Source organism: Glossina fuscipes, unplaced genomic scaffold (assembly GCF_014805625.2).
Source record: "Glossina fuscipes isolate IAEA_lab_2018 unplaced genomic scaffold, Yale_Gfus_2 2, whole genome shotgun sequence".
In the NCBI taxonomy this organism is placed as follows: domain Eukaryota; kingdom Metazoa; phylum Arthropoda; class Insecta; order Diptera; family Glossinidae; genus Glossina; species Glossina fuscipes.
In genome coordinates this window covers 29,793,244-29,811,788 of record NW_023998416.1, presented here as the reverse complement: position 1 = coordinate 29,811,788, position 18,545 = coordinate 29,793,244, and the positions used below count along the sequence as shown (strand labels likewise).

Genomic DNA, 18,545 nt, shown 5'->3' with positions numbered 1-18,545 from the left:
ATGTAACATTTACGTACATTGTCCAGAATTTGTGGTAATTTAAAAAATTATTTTCGTTATATTAAAACGAATTTATTTAAAGTAGATATCCTTAGCATGCAATGTGGTTTTCTAAAACTATTTCCACTTGATTACAGATCATTGACGCAGTTTCTAATCATTTGTCCAAGGTTTGGAAAGTTAACGAAACATATTGCACAAGTTCCTTCTGGTGATTCGATTCGATTAGAAGTCTTAACTAACCTAGAGAAGGCAACTTGAAAGCTTTGGTGGCGCGGAGCGGATGTAGAGCACCACAAAGAGATTGGAAAAAATCCACATATTCTTTGCACTCAAGTTCTATGTGAAACAATTTCACAAGTAAATCGATTACTGTGACGTCGTTATCCTCCGTAGAACGTTTCCTTCTTACTTTAGAAATCATTCTTTTATCAGAGCTCTTTTTATTAAAACCTTTGCTGGAGTAAAAATTAAATTGAGCTTGCACTAATTAAAAAATGCTTACGGGTATTTAAGATCAAGTACCAAGCGTACCAATCCTCTTGAAAGCATTCAAAGGATTCTCCGAAATTTACTCGTGGTGTCTTTCTCTTTCAAAAACTTGAAGTGCATTGTGCCAGCAACTCTATTATTGAGATACTTGGAAAATATCAATCTAACACTCTTGGCCTCATCGTCTCATGCCCGTTCATGGTTCTAAGAAAACTAAGAAAACTATTCATGATGACTGGGATGACTAGTCCTTATGTTAAAAATCGAATTGAATGCTTTTCTCCGAAACGTTTTGTTAAACTAAATAATCACGTATGGGAAAAGTGTAAAAGCATCATATACTGGATCTTTTATTTGGAATTTAATTAATTTTTTTTATTTCTTGAAAAATTTTTAAATGAATTTTCCAAGTTTGTATAGTTTCCTTGTATTTATTTAAACATCACATCTGTGTTGATATACTATACTATATTACTCCCATTGGGGGAGAATAATATTTATTATTTTTCTCATCTTTACTTTTACTCTTTTTGGATAGATTGTAAATTAAATATTTAATAAAAAATGGAAAATTTTTATTGAAAAATTAACATATGGGAGATAAAAGATGATTTGTATTAGTTTTAGAGTTTTTTCGAATTTTTCATACCTTATGCCATTTACCTTTTGACATAATCGGACATGAATTTTCTATTCTTTCTGTTTTTCTTTGATTTAATCTCTTTGAAAATTTGTTGTTGTTTTAAAAAAAACAAATAGGATAAGATTGATTGACTGATTGATTGATTGATTGCATAAATTCACAAGGCGAGTATATGTATAAAAGTCTGCAAACATAATTGAATCAACGACCGTGAAGCTGTTCTGTTAGTCGTTTCCAATGTTGTCTGCCCCGTCTTCTTTCGCTCATGTACTGATTTATAGTGAATGAAGTGGATGAGCTCGAATAAGATTTTACGATGCTCTACTAGATTTTCTCCATTTACTTCTCAAGGATGGTCGGTTTTATGGTTTCGTAAAGCATTCAAAGGTATGTAGAGTGAGACTATTACTCTCATTAAAATATTTCATAATTTCTAATCCCCTGATTATATACCACGTGCCAGCATGCATAAAAGGTATGCATGTAATTGGATATATGTAATTATATGCATGTACAGCTCACTTACCTTGTAACCACGTTGCTTAATTAAAATGTTTTATTTACCTGAAAATAGAAAATGAGAAAACAATAAATGGTTAAAATGCTCTTTAAAAATGAAGGAAGGACTTCGTTAAGTGCCTGTACTTGTCCTTAAGAGGACAATTCTCATTGTAAGTTTTTAATAAAGAAAAACTTTCTCTTTATTAAATGCTTAATAGATGCCTTGAACCTTCTCGAATATGGGGAGAAAAAGTTCTTCACGTGAAACAAATCTATTCTTTGAAATATCGAGCTGCTCCGACAGCGAAAAGTCTCCACCCTTGTCATATGCAAACTTGCTCGGGAGTCAGACCTATCGGCTTTGGAATATTTTTTTAATAGATTAACAGGAGAGAATAAGTTTATGTTCATTTAAAAAGAAATTTCAATGAAAAATACTTTAATGTATGATAGCTTCATTGAGACGGCAATTGAGTAGACACGGGGCTGACAGCGTTTGGCTTTTCCCAAGAAATTAAAAAAGTTTAGGATGAAGTTCTGCAGTCTATTGCAAATTCGTCTAATGAGCTGTATGTTACCGTTGCGTTTCCTTTCACATCACGTAAAAGGCAAACCGTCCAATTTTGCCACCACAACAGACAAACGATATAAAGTCTAACTTTTATTCCGTAAAAATCAAAAAAAAGGCCCATAACGTCACGTAGTGTGTAATTTTTTTCTTGTTTCTTAGCCTTTTTTAGGATAAAGCCTATGGGTATAAAAGATTCGGTTACGGCCGAATATATTTTCTTACGGACTATTAAGTAAATATGTGATACATAATTGCCTCCAGTATTGTCGCATTGTCTTTCTTTCCGTCCTAAAAAAGACAAAAAAAGACACTTGCCTAAGTTAGCTTAAGTTGTTACAATTACGAATTTGTATATACGTGAGAGGGATGTTATCGGAAAATTCGTAGAAGGTAATCAAGAACAATGATTATTAAAAATAATTCGAAGAAGTGAAGACAAGTATGTGCCTAAGGCATTCCCATCAATAAGTTGTCAACAAATTCCTTCGTCTCTTATAAGAGACTCCATAACCTGCCCTACTGATAACATTTGCCAAAAGGCACACAATTTTGCAGAGATGTATTAAACTGGTCGCACGTATGTGCACTACAGTAGAAATTCGACCCATGAAGAGATTTCAGAAGCGTGCGCAGTTTTGCTTTGCAAAACTTAAAGGTTCCTGTGCATCGATTATCTATCGCAACAATGAGTAGCAATACACGCCACGTCCCAGTTGTCCAACTTAATAATTAATGTAGGCTGTTTGATGACAAAAGTTGAGAAGTGGACGTACCAGACCCAAATATCTCTGACTTGACTTGAAGAAAAGCAAATAAAAATTAGTTAACTCTCGTGAAAAAGCCTTATATTAATTGATCAAAGAAGTATTGAGTTATGCGATTCATTTATTCTGTTCATAGGAGCGAAGATAATGATGCTCGAGTTCACCAAATTCTATCCCTCTTCTTAAGTTAATACTTTCGGATAAATCAACATATGTCAGTAAAAAACTCTGAGATGATAATTTTTCCGATCACGCAAAGCATTTACTTTCTATAAGACTTTATGTTTTCCTTCCATTGTAGTTATGTATTATTCCAACGTATTATCATAATTGGTTATTCAGTGTTTATGCTCAGCATAAACGCATTTCTTGCCAATATGTTGATGCTCTAGTTGAGGTTGTTTTAATGTTTTTTCTTTTTTCGTTATATTTTTTTTTTTTTTGCAATAAGCCACAAATTTGTTTTTCGATTATTTTGTTAACATTGATTCAAGTGAAAAGAGATTTCAGTTTATGTTGTTGATGTTATTGATTATCATTGCCACAGGTATAAAAATTGAAAAACAATGAATAAAAAGAATTTAAGTAATAAAGTTAAACAAGTTATGTGCTTTGAGTACAACTTTTGCTCTTTGTTTCTTAATTTTTGTATAGCCTACAACACTTGTGGTACACGGCTGCATTAAGTTTGCGAGAATGTGGGTAACACACAGAAGACTTTGAGATAAAACAACTTTTTATTATACCGATTGAGACAGAATCCCTTAAGCTTGTGTATCTGCCTGCCCATCTGTCCATCTTCATTTTTTGTGTTCAACCTGGAGGCCGCAATTTTTGAGACGTTTTGATAAAACTATACATCCTGGCCCAAGAACAAATGCTGTTCATTCCTTATTCCTCAATTTGAAATGCCATTATGAACAACTGTAGGGCGGTAAAGGGTTTTCTATCGTGGACAGTGATTTTATTTGCTTTTCGTTAAGTTCTTTCAAAGTCAATAAAAAATTGGTAGTAATATTAATTAATTGTGTATTTATATAACATGAACGCTTATAAATTTCATATTCTCAAATTATTTCGTGAAATACTTAGGTAAGTTCTGGTTCTATTTGAGGAGCCACGTTGAGGATATTTTTGGCCATACCATTATTTATAGTAGAATGTAAAACTTAAGAACGCTTTACCGCCAATGCCAGTGTCACACTGAATAATCATATACGAAGTTGAAATCAATAGAGTTTGTATGCATGTACATACTCGCACTTGACGTAAATAAATTTACATATATAGGTTCCTTTTCATACGTTCTTATGTCAGATTTTTACATTCAAGAGAGTTTTTTATGTTGAAAGAAAAATTTCAATAAAAAAATTCAAGACATACGTTAGCGTGTAATTCAATACTAATAGAGTAAACATGCTTGCAGATAAATGCTTTTTTAAATATTATACATATCTCTCTAATGTATGTAAGCTCATGTACGCGCGTACTCATAACGATAGAGACACACATATATATATATATATGTATGCACAATTTGTAATATCCTTTTATCGAGAAGTTGTACAGGAAATTGTGTAAATTCCATATATTGCCAGAGACATTTTCATGGTAGATACGTGAATACATTATATACATATTTGTGTAAATTTATGTACAGTTTAGGGCAAAATAGTTTTAATCTTTCTTTTATGGTTATTTTCTTTTTATTTCTCTTTCTTCTATGAAATATTAGAAATCTTAAGATCCTTGAAACCATGCCAACCATGTATCGAAAATTTTGTCTTACATCAATCAGGCTTGCTTTTCGAGTCCAGCAGAGCCTATTGGAAGCTTTAGAAACCACATAATAAGGTGCCACATGAAGGTGCACGTAGGAAGAAGAAGATTTTGCTGAAAACGTAGCTTTGTAATGTCGTATAGATTCAACATGCAAACAACAAAACCTAAGCACCGCATCTGTGCCACTTATCGTGAATAGTTGTAACTTGATGAGCAATCCAAAATCACTTAACACAACGCACTTCTACATTGCGAAGTGCAATTTGATTAGTTAGTGCGCAATTTCGTTGCGGGTTTTTTTTACACAAGAATAAACTTGTTATCTTGGATGAATTAAGTTTTCCAGCAATCGCACGAATCGTTATTTATCGATCAGTTTCCGTCAAACCTTTAGTTTGTTAGCGGCACTGGTCTTTAACCTATCAAAATACACTAAGACTTTTAATGAGGACTTAAAGAAAGAAATTTCGCAAATCAATTTTGGCAAGCGCGTACTGGTACAGCATTAGTTACATTCATGGCACATCTTTCGCTATATGTTTTTGCAGCTCTCTTACCTTTTTTGTAGCAAAGAAGTAATATATGTATTATGAGCTCACTTTGATCTTCCACCTCTTACTTATGTCCCACTAGTGTAATGCAATGCGATTAGGTAGAAAGTTTTTTTCAAAATAATTGTACATAATTATATACACATTTAATCCTAATTGTCTGTCTAGCTAACTGAATGAAGTTATTTCATCCTGGCGCGACGAAAATTCACAAGAAATTTCCCGACTGCCTAATATTTTTTTCTCTTGTCTTACACCTTTATTCTCTAGCACTTTTTTTTCAAGTGGTCATCATTCGTAAATCAAAGATCAACACGTATTCAGGCTCATTATTACTTAGTCAGTTACAGTTGCTCCTACTTGAGTTGGCAGCTGATAGATGTGCCTTACATCACCTTTCAAAATACCCAAGACATCTTGTTCTCACAATCATCTCTTTACCCTTTCTAATCATCTTTACTCAACAAGGGCTAAAAACATACATATTTTCTGTCGATTCCCTAGATTTTTTGTTTTATTTTATACTTTAATGTTAAAAAAGATAAACTCAAGAACTAATCTTGACATCTAAGAACAAAGTTGTAAATGATTTCTTTCTCAACAGTGTAAAACAAGTTGTATTTATTGATCGAATTTATAAAGCAGATAATAAAAAATATTAAAATAAATACACAGACGAAATAGAAAACTTTTCACAAATCTTGTTGAAAGGATTTCCTCCGTAACCAAGTAAAAAAGGGGGGATTTCTTTCACTTACTACAGGAATTTTGTGTTTCATAAACATAGAGACACATATGTCTCTTATTACATTCATCTAAGCGATTGTCAGTTGAAGAAATGTTTGCGTTTGTATTTCACTGAATGAATGCGAAACTTGTGCTTCAGTTGATGCTTATATTATATTTGAAAAGTGAAAGCTACGCATGTTTGCAATTATGAACGTGAACTTGTATAAAATTGAGTTCGCTTAAAAATGAAACGAAAAATTGCTCGGAAAAGCAATGAAACATATAACCTTCACTTGTAAGGAAATAACTCAACTTCTACACGACCGTTTGCCATTCAAATTTGAATGTTAATGATTGACCTAAGTTTTCCATGTCATGCAGCCGTTAACAGATGTTAATCTAAAATTTTGTCTCGCTTTTGTCCAAAGTGGTTTTGAAAGAAGTTCCTAAAAAACCACGAAGTAACAGCGATAGTTATTGAGAAGTTTTTATCATATTCGTAACTATTATAGCACATATGACACTTGGATTTGGAGGGAATCATAATTGCGGACAAGCATGCCAGAATGGAAGGAATTTTATTAAAACTCATGCAATTTTTTCTTCTCAACTTTTCCTATTGTACGTTGTCGACTTGAGGTTCGGCTGTCATTTACTTCGCGTTGCTTTTTTGTTGGTTCACGTCACCAATAGGTGGAGGCTTTATAATTAACTAAAGACTCGCACTTATATTGCATTAAATTAATAATATAAATTTGCTTTGATCGGAATGGAAAACAACGTATTAGTGAATCAAGCTCCATCAAGTTTGTCCATCAGTCTTTAAATATCTGTACGTTGGAAAGAGTAGAGTGTGTGCAGCGCACATGAGCGAAAACATCTAGACTAAACAAAAACGTTCCCAAACAAGTGTGTCCACCCTACTTGTGTCTTTTTGCAAGACTTTGCAAGAGTTTCGATTCTTTTGTCGAAATGAAAATAAAGTGAAGTAGACATCCGAGCGGGATCACCAAAAGGAAACAAGAGCTGATAACGTTTGGTTTTCCTCAGTACCACATCCAAGAGAAATGGCCTAATGGACGATCTGCTAACTGTCCAGTCGGAACCAGCACAGATCCGAAATTGAACATCCGAAGAGCGCTTTTTACTGAAACTTTACTAAACTTTTTCGAGTCTATCAAAAGGACAGTCAAAGTTTTTGCAGCTACTTTGACGTAGCGTAATAGCAACTTGAAGACAAAGCTTTTCATCGTGATTTGGAATGTGTGAGTTCTTATGACATCGGCTTGGGCAAAAGCTCCAACTTAAACGTATACTTTGCGAACGCCAGAGGCTATCCAGTATTCCAATATATGTACTCGGAGCGCCTAAGCCTGTGAGCATCGTGAAAGCGCCTGAAGCACTTAATATTAACAAACCATTAAATTTTATTAGAGTGACTGCACTAGCCGGCTTGTCTAGCCGACTTAGAAAAAAAGAGCGGACAGACTTAGTTGCTATTGCTCCTCTTACTTGTAGTCCTAGAATCGGTTTCTTTGCTCTTAATAAATTTTAATATTAACATCAATTGTTGCATTAAAAAAAAAAAAAATCTGTGCGAAATAAAAACATTCGATTGCACACGTATTTGCCCTTCAACCTGAAGGACATCATATTTTTATACGTGAAATAATTTAAGTTTTCATGCAAACACCATTGCTAGCTTTAAAGTTCACTTAAATTTCAACGTAATATGCTTTTCCTTATCTATTATAAGTCAATACCAGGAAATCTCACAACTAAGCTTAAAGCAACCGTAACAAAAATCGATAAAAAAAAAAAAAAAGAAAAAGTTGGCATAACAACAAGCGGAAAATTTTATTCGAAATATCGTCCTCCTCCATATCATTCTTAAGTATTTGGTGCGAAAGTCATGCGGACACTTTACTTTTACTTTTCTTCATCTCAATTTGCATAAATGGCCAAATTAGGCAGAGAGCGTAGCAAAGAATTTTCTTCCAATTTACAGTTCATTTCACGATCTGATATTAACGTAAGCGCAAGGACAAATGATTAGAATAAAAAAAGCAGCGAAAATAATGTTTAAAATATTTTCGTAACGAAGATAAGCTTAGCATAATTTGCAAACGTTACGCTTTAAGGCAGAACAAGTGTTAATTAAATTTGAGAGATAGTTTTTATAAAAATGAAAAGTGCAAGGGAAGGAAAAACTGTTTTGCCCGTTAATATAAGCAGAACAACAGCACGATAAAGAGAATAGAAAATGGAATAAATTTCAATAGTCTGCAGTTTAATATGCGAATTAAATTCAGTTACTTTTTCCCTTCCTTACTACGAGACGCTAACAGCTGCCGCAGCATATATTGGAAACACTTACTTTACGCGTAAATAATGGCATTTCGTTTCCTTTCTTTTTTTTTTTTTTGCTTCATATTGTGATTTCTATGGAAGTGTTACAGGTGACCATAGAAGGACTCTGCCATGCTACTGCATTTTCCTAAAGCACTTATCTGAAAGCGTTCATTTACATTTTTAAAGGCTTTTATGTGTGCGTCGTTTCATATGAAGTGTGTTCGCTGGTTTATTTGAAGAGCGTTTCAGTTTCCTCTCTTTTTTTTTTCTTTTATTTTTAATGAAATTTAACACATATTTGTTCTGAACGTTTATTAAATGTACTTATTGGCCGGAATGAGTTGCTCGAAGGTAGTATTGCGGAATGTCAGCATTAATTATTTAATTTTTATATTCGCTGTGAAAAGCTACAGGCATGCTAATTTTGTTGTTACATTTGTAATATTCAGCACAGTCTATAAGTTATTCTTGGTCAATGTACGATATAAAAGTTCAGAATCAAATTAACGCCAATTGATCGATTGGAGACAGTTGAGAAAATATTTGCGAAGCTATCTTGCTGCATGTGGTTTATAGGGAAAATTTACAGTAAAGCAAACCTATCATTATCAGTTGTTGCAACAACAATGAAAAGCAACATTAACGCACGAAGCAGATAAGCTTTGGAGTTTAACGTCTGCAGGTGCCTGCGAAAATTTAATCAGAGGAAACCCTTAAGTCTGTCGACTTGTATTGGATTATCCATACATCCTGGACTGCCCTTCGGATTTTTCTTCATGGATTTTCAATTTTCTCTACTAGCATGGCCGCATTCAACAATGTAGCGTGCAACTGCGATAAGTCTTGGACCTGCGTAGCAACTGATTACTTAGCAAAGAACTGTGCAAGAAGTGTAAAGCGGCTCGAAATTAGTTAAGCATTCATTATACTTCAAACAATTGGCAGCGAAAATTTGCCTTAAAGTAAGCAAAGCTTTCTTGCCTACTTACCTTTTGCTGAATAATTGCCTTTTCCAAGGTAAGATCTTTTCCGCCACATAATGTTCTTGCGTTCCTAGAACACTTTTCATATTGAAAATGAAAATTTAAAGAAAGCGGACACACGTGCTCAGCAGTTGGAGAAAAATACGAAAGTAATCAAATATCCAGTGTAAATATTTTATCATATTAAGAACCAACAACAATTTATAGACATTTTTTGATTGTAATATAATTTGACATGGTGAGTCAAAATAAAACCAAAATTGACAGCAGAAGTTGTTTTAAAAATTAATTTTCCTATTTTCAATATATGCGAATGAATAATTTATGGATTGTCACTCGATCGCAATGACGCCCTTTTGCATCCAAAGGATACGTGAAAAACTAAATATACGCTAACGAGTCAAAATCAAATATAAATAAGTCAAATCGGTAGCAAATAAATTTTTATATATACATACGCTGGTGAGAGAGAGAGGGAGAGAGGGAGAGAGGGAGAGTAATAAAATGTAAATTACTATGCTCAAATAGCGATGAAATCTTAGTCAATGGTAAATTTTCTCTTACGCTAGCAGCTGTCAATAACTGTCCTTTCATATAAGTCAGTTTATTATTTTATATAGAAACAAATTTTTTTTAAGTTGGATTCCGCCGCCAGGGGAATAAATTTAAAAAACAAAGAATTTGCATTAAATTCCCATTAAAAATGTTTAGGAAATATGATGGTATGCAAGGGAGATAAAAAAACTTTAAGAAACTCTTGAAGGCGAATTAGGTCCAAGAAGACTATCATACCAAAGGTACTTAGAAAAAAGTCTGCATTTAGATTATAGTTACATTACATTGATATACGAAAACTTGAGTACTTTTAAAATTATTATTATTATTATTTTAATTTTAGACTAATGAATTGAAAAAAAGACATTGAGCACTAGCAACACAGGCTATCGGCTGTGTTTCTGTCTTCTTCTTTTGCTAGCATAAAATTATTACGGATTATGATACCAGACGTAGCCATAGATAATTTTGGTGCTAATGAAATTTCTTCAAACCCGTATAAGATTTAGTTGGGTAAGAAATTAGCCAACCTCTTGATTTCAAGTGCGTTTTTATGTAAATGTGATGAGAAGTTTTTTCTTTGAAGATAGTTTTTGTATCCATCAATGGAAGATGTGGTCATGATAATTCTCTCCGATCATCACTGAAATCAACTAAAATATACCGCGATATTAGATCAAGTAAAAGGTCTTTGCTATTTTTTCCGCAGAATGGTATTAATGCCTATATGCATCCAGCACTCACCTAACTGCCTTAAATGAACACCAGCTTCAAGGTGACATTTCAGCTTACACTTTTTGTGAAGATAGTTTTCTAATTCTTTGCTCCTGTGAAAAGCTGCATTGATTTGAAAATGGGGTTGCACTCATTGCCAAACGACGGTCGTATATTCTTTTTGTCAAAACGAATGCAATAAACAGAAGCATGTACGTCCGTCCATCCGTACGCCTGTTTGTCTATTTGTTGTAAGAATTCCTCTTCTCTTCACGTTTGGTCTATAATTGATCCTTAGGCTTTTTTTCAGGAATGGAAAGAAGCCGGCCGCGCCCATTCTATAATATGGACTATCGAAGCTTTCTTTATCGAAACGTTTCCAACACATTGAAAGAATCTTAGGAGACCCTATAGCAACATAGTTCTATGGATCAGTGTGAAAAACTTGGCATCTTTGTCTGTCCGTCTGGTCGTATTCTTGTCTGTCCGGTTATAAGCGCCACCTTGACCGCACAAATAAGTGTTGACTTCAAAATGTGCAAAAATTTTAGAAGTTCTTGCGTAGAGGCTGGCTTTGAAAATGAACCAAATTTGCCAAAGTGCAAAAGGGTGGGTGTTTTGCCCATTACTTATAAATATGTGAATGTATTCTATTTTAATATAAAGGTAGTGGATATAAAAGATACGGCTACAGCCGAATATAATTTGATTTCTTGTTTTATTTTCAATTTATATTTTTTCTCTTTTTCTTTTTTTTTCTGTTACAACGTAATTTTTTTCATCTTTTCTATATTTATATGATTTATTTATTGGTCATTTTGAATATTGATGCCTGCATGACTTGTTGTTCCATTTTCAAGCTGCTATAATACATGTGCATGCATGGGAATCGATATTCGCGATATTTACGAGTATGTTTGTATAAATAACAGAATTAAATTTTAATTTCTCTTTTTTTTCCGAATTAAAATTTTTTCATCACCTCAAAGAGTTGTACACGAAATATTTGTGAAATATCGTTTTTAAATCATGAAAATGGCTGAATATATAATTTTTAATTTTGTTTTTTTATTTTCTTTTTTTTCTTTGATTGCATTAAATATAAAATAGGTCATCTGGGCTTAGAAACTGACTTATTCAGTAATTATAGGCGTCAGATTCAATTTTCACTTTATTCTAACGAGATAATAATGTGTACGGCAAGAACCCTTCTAAATTGTTAAGACATCCGAAAAGTCTGTTACTGTCGCAAAAAAAAAAAAAAAAAAAAATACCAAATGGTAAAACAATTAAAGCATGGTTTAAGGGGTCATTTTAAAACTTCTGATGCCTCACTTGAAAATTTACTTTTGATTAAAGCTTGTCCTGACCTTGTGGAATAAGGATATGTAAGGATATGTGCACACGTATGCAACCGTCAGAAGGATATGACTTGGCCCGTAATCTTATTATAACGATCGACTCGGAATGACTTTCTTAGTAGATTCAAATCCCTCTTTTGTCTTCGTGTGCTCAACGTAGAGGACGCGACAAGTGCTTTGGGCCCAAGAAAGAATGCTCCCACTCCAGATCGGACCACTTTTTCTACCGCTTTTCATATAACGCCTAATTTTGAAACGCCATTATAAGAATAAGTGCAATGTGGCGTAGCGTTTGTACTGATAGTCCGTGGCTCGCTATAGTGCTTTTATTTATGTTTACACACAATTCTGAGAAATACCTTAACATTCGTAGCTTGATTTAAATTTATAAATAGAAAGAAAAAAGAATGAAATTAAAATTGCTTTATGATACAGCCATCAACTTGAGATATATATGTATATTTTTATTAACCACAAGATCCCAATTTAACCTTAAGATATAAGTGCTTGCGAACCGAGGAAAATTTTTGGCCGACGTTCGTAGTCTTGATTTGTTAATAATCAATAGGGAGGGACATGCCTCGGCGAGGAGTGTTTTGTCGATTAAAAATCCCCTCAAAATTTGAGAACTATTTTTAACGCATATCGTCCTTTACGGTATAGCGTATGTCTTTTTTTTTATAATCGAATAAAAAGAATAAAAAGATAATCGTTTCAGAATTTTCCACTAGTCAGACATTTGTGTATTCTCCGCGCATTTTCTTTATGCGACTAATCCTTATAAAATATTTACTTACCCTCATTCTCAGCTAGCTACGCTACATAATATTAAATCAAAACTTTATGATTCAAAGAATTAAATTCTGAAACGAATTTTACTTTTTATATTTGAAATTGTTGTACAACAATTGTGACGTTTCAACAACATGTTACTAACGAAATATTTAGATAATTCTACGGAAAATTAATTTTGAACAAACATGCTCTATAATAACATGCTCATATTAAACACACACATTTATGTTTTATCGTCTATGAAAGTTTTTTTTTAGTTTCAAAAATAGTCGTAAATTTTCATATAAAAAAAAAAAAAAGAAGAGCAAAAAACTTCAGGTAACCGCATGTCCTTCAGCTAACGCTTAATACGTTTTGCACAAATGTGAAAAAGTAAAGTTTGAGTTAAATTCAGTATAGCTCTCTTTGAAATGAAAACCAGTAATAAACCATCACCTGTTATTGAAGTGAAATGGAAATTCTCTCTAATTTCTTCAAGAGCTCAACGCAACAATCACTTTCTTCTTTTTTTCTTTAACGTTTGCATTACCCAAAAAAAGTTTCGAAGACCTTATAATTTCTATATATATTCTAGATCAGCATGGAATTGTGAATTGATTAAGGCATATCTGTGTGTCAGTCCGTCTGTCTGTCTATATGTTTGTGTGGTATGTGTTGTTGACGCTCTCCTGGTCGCAAAAGCTAGGATATCGTCTTCAAATTTGTTGCAAACAGTGAAAATTTCTGCGCGAAGGTTGGTACTAATACGGGACCAAACTGAACCACAGCACATAACCACCGTGAAGAGTAAACTTCGCGCACTCCGTTCCTCTAAACTCATTTTTGCTCATTAAGCTAAACAAGGCAGAGTGTTTAAAATTATTTTGTACATTCCTCAAATGAAGAGACACTACTTGCCTAAAAACGTGTTAGTTCTCAAAATAAACACCATGGATGGCACGACCTGGTAGATTAATATTTTCTTAGTAATAGCAGCGCTGTGGATATAAAATAAGAGGACTTGGAGAGCAGGAGGTGGCAAGATAAGTGTGTTAATTCTATATTAATTATGATGGGCGCCACGACATGGTAGGTTAATTTTTTTTTAACAGTACGTTTTAGTGAACTAAAAGGTGGAAGATAAATTCTATCCCCTTCACTCTTTCATGACAATAAGTAAAAGCGTGGGGCGCTAAAGGTTTATGTGGCGCTTTATGTGGGTGAGTAAGTTCCTATTTCTTTTTTTTTTCATTATAATTAGTTGAATTATCGAGGCCATCTTGCAAACCAACCTGCAAAGGTTTTAATTCCACATTCTCTATGTATTTTTGCTTTTTTCACTTTTTTTCACTTTAGATCCATGAATCCATCAGCTAAGGCTCACAATTCTGTGTTGATTGATTGCTAATCCTTCTATTTTTCTTTAAATGCTTCAATCATATATATCGCAATTCTAAGAAAGTAATTCCTACACGCTGTTGTAAACCAAATTTAAAGTTCATAAAGCTGAATCCGATCTGCCCAGATACCAAGTTGCTGTTTATTATACTAACAATGTGGCTATTGGAGTTCCAGATGTAGGAAGCGAATGACTGGGCAGACATACATAAGCAATTTAATAAAACATGAACGCCGCTAATCAAGTGTACTCCTGCTCTTTCGCAATCTTTTGGGACCTACCAACATACATTGAAAGCAGTCGGGGTTTAACACTTAGTCAGAAGATTTTAATTAAGCCTAAGTCTAGCTTGCTTTCTACAATTTGCAAGCAATATGTCTTTTTCTATATATCAGCTTATTTTCACGTGCATTGGCTAATGTCAGACTTTTAACGTCAACTTTGAAGTTAAGCAAAATCGTAGCCTTTATAAAGTTCATAATTAAAACAAAGCAATATTTAAAAGGACAAAATCCATATATAAATAAAATAAAATAAGATTGAAAATAAGAGAAAGAGGAAAAAGCAATTTTACTTATGTTTATTTATTCATTTGTGTTCCGCTTAACGTTAAAGAGAAACCGCAGAGAGAGAATTATTTATTAGCAACAAATTTTTTAACCAGAATTTTGATTACGTTTATTACCTTTCAACAAATATTTTTATTTATATTCTCTAAAGAAAATTAAAAAAACATTTTTCTGTCTTCCAAAGATTTTTCTCTTACGTTTAAGAAGTCTGTGGAAGTACAGCAAATAATAATAATTTCTACAGCTAATGCACATTAAGAAGCAAATGGAACTGTTTGATCTTAGATATAAGACAGCATAAGCATCCTGCGTAGATATATAAAATATACACTTAAACAAATAAAAACACTGCGATGAGAAAAGTAGCCGACGTTTAAATACGCTACACCATTTTGTAAAATACAATTTTTCATTTACTATTATCATGAAATGTCGAAAATTATGTCACACAAACTTGATCTAATCGATTCAAATTTTTCACATTAAGTAGATATTTCGAAATGAAATTTTTTTTTTTTTTTTATGTAACGACTTTTTCAAAATATGGCGTTATATGGGAAATCGTCGCAAAGGTAGTCCGATTTGAACTATTTTCAATAGGCTTCGTCTTTGCAGCAAAACTCATCGCCGTACTAGATTTCCTCAAAATTTTTCAAAACTTGCGGCCTGGAAGGTGAACACAAAAACGCATTGACGCCCATGCAAAATTATGGGCCGAAGAAGATCGGAAGTAGGACAGGGTGTAAATTGGCCCACGGCATAAAACAGCCCGTCCGGTTAAAAAGTTTTGATCGCCCGTCTGTGGCCTTAAGTTTTTCTTGAGTGTACCAAGTCTATGGAGTGTTTGTTGGATAGAGAGGGAAACTCTCGCATTACTGCCGAACTAGTTACCTTTACAACGGCACTGTCTGACCTTTTTACTACATTCATATAATAAATACTCTGACTTTGAGCAGATGATTAAAATATCTCTGCTTCTGTTGCACAAATCACCAGAGTATTCCAGACAGATGGACAGCAAAGCTTGAATAGATTCAAAAAATCACTTTTAATGCATTGGTGTAATGTGAGGAGGGCTTTTACTCAACTCCTCCTGGATATTACATACATTCGTTCAAACTTGCTATGCTGTTCTACTGCAAATGTTGCGACGTATTCAAACTATTTATGGGAATTTTTCTTTGAGGCAGCCGCTAACGAAACTTGATTTCCAACAATTCATCTGTTCCGCGGGTTGGGTGCCACCTTTTGCCCATATAAACTTATAGGGTTTAAAGAATGTTTTCGACGAATGTTTCAACGAATTTCCAAGAAAGGTAACAATCCGTGTTCAAAAATTTGATTACAACAGGTGAAGAGATGGAATCTAGGATTAACTGGCGTATATGTTTTGCTCTTCAATTTCTGTACCGTGTCATGTTTATTAAACAATTTTCATTTATTTTGTTCAACTATCTCTTATAAAAGCCCTGTAGAGAGATTTCTGATTATATCCATTCACTTAAATATCATATCGTTGTTAACTGCATTCAAGTTCACGTGAGCATTTAATTTACAGGAAGCAAACGCGATAAAGCGTAATATTCTCCAAATATTTTTATTACATTACTACAAAAAAAAAAAAAAGAACAGATAAATAAGTAAATAAAATCTAGAGGAATCATCTGAATATTTCCAAATTAGAAAAAAGTTTCACGTTGGCATTAAGAAAGATAAACATTAAATAATAAATTTTTTTATATATATACACTCATACAGCTGGAAAACTTTTTGGCTTATATTCCGGTTTTTTTTTTTTTTTTTGTTTGATGTACCGACCAGCCAGCAGAATAATTTTTTAAAATGAAAAATGAAGACTTAAAAAGTCATAAAAAACTTTAACAGCATTTCATTGTTTACTGTGAAATAAATTTATTTAACAAGCAAATCGTTATTATATTGGCAACAGCGTAGTGGGAGCCGAATACCTTGAATTGAAGAATTTTACACCTGCACATATGACTGCGAATGATAAATTACTATCAATCCGCTTACATAACACAGGGAAATAAGCGTCTTTTCCTTTTCCTCTAAGTGAATCCTTTCTAATCATCGCTATTTTCATGTATTTGTAGCATTTCGTTTCTACATTTTGTAGCTGCAGGCATACTGGCACTCTTATTCCTGTGGAAATGAGTTCCATTGAAATATTTTCCTTACACGTTGTTTGCGTTTATAACCACGAATATGCTTCTACTTGCAATCAAAATGAGGCTTAATATCGAATGTTGTCCGTTTTTTAATATGTCTGCCTGCTTTTTGTGTGTGTAGTGGTCATTCTCAAAGAAAATTGAAATTGGTATAGAAAATGTGCAAATTTAATCGCAAAGCCTACGTGCGCCCTACTAGCTATATAGCTAAGAACTGAAAACTTGGCAAACACTTGCACATTATTGCTGAAGACTTATGAGCTCTAAGCAATGAGATATTTTCGTGCTTTCGTTGTTCTTATCCTTTTTCGTGCATGCTTAGATGTAACTGTACATACGTGTGCATGTACATAAACAAACATAAATGTATACCTGTATAGGTTCGGAAGTTTGTACGAAAGAACTAATTAACTGATGTACCCCTAATTAAGAGAGAAAAGCATCATTTGCTTTTATTTGCTGTAGATATATATATATATACATAAAGATGAAATTGGAATGAATGTATATATATAAGTGTACGCATATACATTTGTGCAATATGTTTACAAGTCTTTCTTTATAATAAATATGTACAACACATTTCTCACGAAGACTTCCTGGATAAGCAAACCTTCCGGCAATTGAAGACAAATGATACCTTTCTTTCATATTCAGAGGTGAATCGTTTAAATAGTTTTTCCACAGTACGTACTAATAAAAACTCTACAAAGAATATTTTTACGCCATAGCACTTGTTGTACAAGTGTATATTAAGTTTGTGCGAATGTATGCAACATTCAGAAGAATGTGCATCTTATTATACCGATCGCTTGAGAATCACTTTCTGAATTGATTCAAACTTTTCAATCCATCTGTCTGCCTGTGTGTCCATCTGTGTGCCTGTCTGCCTTTCCTTCTTCTCTTCTTTTTTTCGAACCCACATGCCATAATATTTGAGATAATTTGATAAAATTTGTTAAATCGACATTTTTTGACCCAGGAGTGAATGCTGTCGGAAATGGTTCGCATCGAACCAATTTTTCGCACCCTCCCCATATGAAGGCTTATTTTCATTTTATTTTATTTGAATATCTATTAACCGAAGTGGTGTACAGATTTTAATGGTGGACCCCGCTTCACTCTAGTATTGTCACTTATTTTCTTTATTTTTGGTGGCAACATTTTTTTGAGAATCTTAACTTTTTCAAGTATTCTGCCATAGACTTAGATATATCGCTTAAGAGCAAAGTGTGTGGATGTGCAACTCTTCCAGTGGAAAGAATTTGAATCAAAGAATGATTTCACCGAAAAACTTTGTTTACCTCATTTATGCTTCTGCGAAAAGACTTCCAAGTGAGGAGTTGCCAATGAAACTGAAAAATTTACTTGAATACCACCAACAAATTCATATTAAAATGCAGTTTTCCCTCGAATAAAGTGATAACGTAGGGAAAATGGTAAGAAAGCTAAATGCTGTATATGACCGCAAACGCTGTCTGCAAATATTATTATTATTACAAACAGTGTATTTCCCACGCAATCGAAAGGAAAGCAACCACTTAGTCGTAGACTAACTGGTGAAGAATACCTAAAAACCATTTTGCCCACTTTGCTTTGTGCTCGCATAATAAATA

General features: G+C 33.4%; 2 protein-coding genes across 3 annotated transcripts in view; both read right to left on the bottom strand.

The window, feature by feature from the left end:
• LOC119633014 (cytosol aminopeptidase-like) overlaps positions 1–18,545 on the bottom strand; it is a 185,165-nt gene that overhangs the window by 110,313 nt on the left and 56,307 nt on the right. For both annotated transcript variants that reach the window (XM_038026205.1, XM_038026206.1), the window contains one exon: positions 1,662–1,699. The gene's annotated coding sequence lies outside the window, so the exon portion shown is untranslated. The remainder of the gene's footprint in view (positions 1–1,661; positions 1,700–18,545) is intronic.
• The window catches only part of LOC119633012 (calcium/calmodulin-dependent 3',5'-cyclic nucleotide phosphodiesterase 1), a 170,959-nt gene that overhangs the window by 146,719 nt on the left and 5,695 nt on the right, over positions 1–18,545 (bottom strand). The window lies entirely within an intron of this gene.